This window comes from Onychomys torridus, chromosome 7 (assembly GCF_903995425.1).
Source record: "Onychomys torridus chromosome 7, mOncTor1.1, whole genome shotgun sequence".
Lineage (NCBI taxonomy): Eukaryota > Metazoa > Chordata > Mammalia > Rodentia > Cricetidae > Onychomys > Onychomys torridus.
Window position 1 is genome coordinate 19,783,383 of NC_050449.1, and position 5,173 is coordinate 19,788,555.

Genomic DNA, 5,173 nt, shown 5'->3' on the forward strand with positions numbered 1-5,173 from the left:
CATTTCCACTCATCTGGAAACGGTGTGAATGAGAGCAGCAGGGAGCCGTGGAAGAGCCACGCAGGGAGGGCCCACAGCAACTCTGTTGTTGGACTTCTTTTCCTTAGATAAGTTAGACGACAGAATCCAAAGTCCTGAACAACAGAGGAGACAGGAAAAGGGTGGGAAGGACACATGCATGTCTCTCTCTGTCTCTGTCTCTGTCTCTCTCTGTCTCTGTCTCTCTCTCTCTGTCTCTCTCTCTCTCTCTCTCTCTCACACACACACACACACACACACACACACACACACACACACACGGCACATACGTGTATATATGCACATATATGTATCTCCCTTGTCCCTCTTGCTGTCTTTGCCCTGGATCCTGGGCTTCACAGCCTCTAGCTCCACAAGACAGTAAATTTTTGTAATTTGTATGTCACTTACTTACAGGTATTCTGTCATAGAAGCCAAAAATAGACTATGCCACGTATCCTGAAGGAAAGAGCCTGAGCCGGACAATGTGCAGTTGAACGTTTAGCTGAAGGGTGTTACTGGAGTGCAAAGCTCACTGATCCTTGGCTGATAACCTTACCCAAGAGTCCCTCCTCTCGGACTCTCCCCTCCATTTGTGAGCCTTCCTCTCACCAGTGAGCAATGGCACCTGGGTGCCCTGGCTGGCCAGGCATCCGTCAAGTGCTGTGCTCAGCTGCCGTCCACTTGTCTGCTTCACTCCTGGGGACAAAGCTTCAGGCTTCCTAAGGGAGGATGGACAATTTCTAACCAGGAGCTTCTATAGTGTGCTCTGGAGTGAGCTCTGAGCTTGCTGACACTCTGCCTTGGTCCTGTGGCCCACAAGCCCTTCCCCCCCACACCTGCTCTGGAAATTGCACTCCCAGGTAATCTGAGCGAATAAACGGGAGCTAGAAAGGAACCCTGTTGTGTTCTTATTTGCACCCGAGGAGTCAATGGGAACCCATTCAACTGGTCTTATGCAAAAAGTTCAACTTGTAGCACACATTTCCAGAGAACAGATGATGGGAACAAGCCTTCCCCAGAGCATGGCTGAGAGGACCCCAGGAGCTGCTAGCTGCATCTTAACAGTTCAGTTAGAATTAGCTGACATGGCTGTGCAATGGTGATCCCCAACCTGAGAAAGGACGATTTTGCACACCGAATTTTCGAGGTGCACCATTTAGAATATAGGTCTCTAATCAATCATGTTAAAATCACCAAGCTTCCTGCCATCTCTCCCTTTGGAAGCCTGACAACAAATCTCTTAATGTATGCCATTTACCATCAGATGGAAGTGCCCGCCACGCATCTCCGTGTGTGTGATGCCAGCAAATCTGAGTTTCAGATGAAGAGTCATCATCACTTGGCCATCCCTGTCCCCAAATAATTATATAAATGAAGTGAGGATGCTGGGCCAAAGCTTAACAGAAAGGACTATCAACACCATCACGTTTAAAAAATGTGTTTGGAGTCGAATATTTTCTGTTCTCTCTCTCAGTCCTTTCCACACCCCTCAATCAGCAGCTCAGTGGTGCTCTTGTCTGAACAAGCCACAGAGGAATAGTCTTTTCCGGGATAATGCAGTAGAGACAATTTGATCAGCGTCACCATCCTCTGGTCAACTCAGAACAAGCGGTGACTCTCAGCAGCATTAGGGCCGATTGCTTCTCCTCTTCCATCCCACTAATTTGGGAATTTAATGCAGCTTTTTAAGACATTCACATGAAATTTAAAAGTGATGTATGTTTAGGCCTACGCACAAAAATTTATAAATACAATGAATACTGCCCAAATTATAACAGACTCAGAAGGTACACTTCTAGTTAAAGTTTCCCATTATTGAATAACATGATTTAATTTAACATGTTATTGAATACTCATATGTATTGGGTGCCATTAATAAAAAGGTTATGAAATATGACCCATGGTGCTACCTACCCCAGCTTTCCAATAAATTAAATTGAAAATCTATTTTAAATTAGAAGCAGAAAGATTATGCTAAGTGTCAATGCCCAGGAATTTGTGAAGGTACTTTTGAGGACTTCGGAATTTTTAAATATTTCAATTGTGTATGTTAAATAAATGAACTAGTACTGTAGTTGATGTACAGTAGTTGGCTAATAATTATCTCAGAATGTTCCTCTGGCCACCCTTATTAACAATGCTACTGGAGTTTAACCTCTGATTGCCATCTCATTGATGGACAGTTAGTACCTCAAACTTAGGTCTGCTCATGGAACTTGTTTCCTGGGAGTAACTGATGGCTTCTTCTTCTCATGTCCATTTTACTAAGAGCCCCATATAAAGTAGCTAAGTAACTCCATGGTGAGATGGACGGCAGAAATATCACTACTTCCCTAACCTACTGTCATGATAGAGAATCACTGGTCACTTTGGACATTCTATAATTAGATCCTAGTGAAAAATAACACAATTCAAAGTTACCAAGTAAAACACACATTACCCAAATGAATTCAGAAACCCAAGCTGTTGTAGAAAATTTCGAGAAGTGTGAGTGAGACTTTCCGAACATTCTGGACTATAGGTCTTTCTGATCTGTGGTGATGTCTGAACAGAATCACGACTGAGGCTACTACCCACATACACTGTCAGAGCAAGCAGGGTTGGTGAAACATGCCCTCTTGCGAGCCAGCACACTGGCCCATTCTGTTCATCTTAATCGAGTGGCATATACTGTGAGAATGAGATTAGCCTGCATGGCCCTCACCCTGATTCTCCTTTCCCATTTGAAAGTGAAGACTAATGCAAATCTACGGTCTCCAAATGTAGCCCAGGATAGTCTTAAAAGTGTGATCCTCCTGCCTCAGGCTCCAGAGAGCTGAGATTACAAGCAAGTGTGACCTTTCCTGAGTCATGAAAATAGTAAGTTAAACTGAGAAATAATCCAGCATAAGTAAGATAGATAGCACCTTTCAGGTCAGGTAAATATTTATAATCCTGATAAAGAACTGAATACAAGAAGATGAATATCGGGGTGCTGGAGAGATGGCTCAGAGGATAAAGGCACTGACTGTTCTTCTAGAGGTTCTGAGTTCAATCCCAGCAACCACATGGTGACTCACAACCATCTATAATGAAATCTGGTGCCCTCTTATGACATGCAGGCAGAACACTTAATAAATAAATAAGTCTTAAAAAAAAAAAAAAAAGATGACTATCTAATACAAGAGATCCTGGCCATCCTGTTTAACAGGAAGAATGAAATGGATGTAAATGTACTGATCAAAAAGTTACATTGGAACAACTGATTGTTTCATATTAATGTCTTCCCTGAAATTTCACATTTTAAAACTGAGGAAGACAATTCTAGAAAATATGAAGCCTCATTAACATCCTCTAACATTAGCATAAATGAAGCCCTGGGAGGAAGAGTAATTATTAGTTAATACTTAGTGAGTTCGTGGTGGTGTTAGGCTGGGGGAGACTCAAGCATTCCACATGTGGTCTTGTTCCCTGCCTTACAGAAGAGGAGACTGAGGCACATTTGCCAAATATCTTGTTCTAAGGTACATGAGTTGTAAATAACAGATCTGGGATTGAAAGTGATGGCCATCTCTGGATGAAGCTATGCCGCCATAGACAAGGACTCAGTGTTCCCTCCACTGACCACTGCCCAGAACATCTGTCCTTAGCACAGAACCCCTAGAGATGGTGGGGCTGGCCTCACTGCCACGCTTGCTGGGAGGAAGTACTGATAGTCTCATGGTTGGGAGCATGAATAAAACAACATACTCTATCTTTGGGGAACTGGTTGTTCGAAGAACAATTTTTAAAAATGCAAGGATTTGGAAATACTTGAATTATTGCTCTCTGGCTGAATTCTTGTTTGGAAAGAGTATTTCTAGCAACTATTGCTGTTTGTGGACCTGGAACTAAAATAATGCTAGGAAAGAAAAATAATAAAAGCTTTTTATTGACTAGTGGGCTGTCCATTTCTTCAACACCATTGAATTCTACCAAAGGGGAGTCATAATAACAATTCAAAAGTAACGGAGCAAACTTCGGGAAGGAAAGTTTAAAGGTGAATCAAATACTTATTAAGTCTGAGGTGCTGAAGGAGAGAGTCCAAGGCACAGTGCATTTAGATATTATGCAAAACAAGTAAAAAAATTTAACAAATAAACAGAAGTGGGTCAAGAGAGGGAGTTAAATAGGTAATTTACCTTGTCTGTTCACAATAAAATCTTCCCCAGATCATGGCCAGATTTCAGAAGATAGAAAGTATTTTAAAGGTCGGAACCAGGAAATGGGTGAGAACACCATCTAGAGGGCCTATGTTTGGAGAAGACATCTAAAGGAAGAATCTGAAGCTATTCTTGTCACTAAAATAACTGTTGAAAATGAAAGATTGAGTCACAGTGATGAACACAGTGTAAGGGCCTCCACTATCTCCACTCCTGATCCCTTCACCAAGCCTTTGGACAATTGGGATCTGAACTTTTCTTAACCAAAGAATATGGTAAAGATGAGGATGTGTCCCTGCCAAGACTACTTTGCTAAAGTATCCATCACATGTTTACACCGGAAGCACTCCTCACTGGTGTGCTGAGGTACAGGGTCATGTTGAGAAGCCCATTGCAGAGACTTCTCAGTGATCTCTAAAATGAAGACAGTCTCTGGCTGAGAGCCCCAGGCAGCTCCTTAGTCCTAATACAGCCCTAAGAAAACAGGCTGCCAACAATCTGAAGGAGCCTGGCAGTGAATTCTTCCCAGCCCAGCCTCCAGATGAGAATGCTTCCCACTGAGTCTTTGACTCTGCTCTGGGGGCACCATAAGCAGAAGGCCCAAAGCCCCACCTGGACTTTTGGCCTATGATAGCTATGAAGCAATGATGTGTTTTTGTAAGCTGTTAAGCTTATGGGATTTATTACAACAGAACTGTGACACTGATAGATAGACAGCTCGGTGCACTACCTATTCCTGGACTGAAAGAAACCCACATGGCTGCTCTCTTTCTAGCCATTGTCTTCCTGGCTCCTAGGGGCTTTTCATGGGATGAATGAACATCTTACTCTTCCTAAAAACCAAGCAACTGGCAAGGGGGCTGCATGTGCCAGCATTGTCTTGGGATGGTGAGCAAAGCCTCACAGTCAGGGCTACAAGCTTTAGAAGTAGCTCTGCCCAGAGTCATGTACACTTGTGACCCTCTACTTAC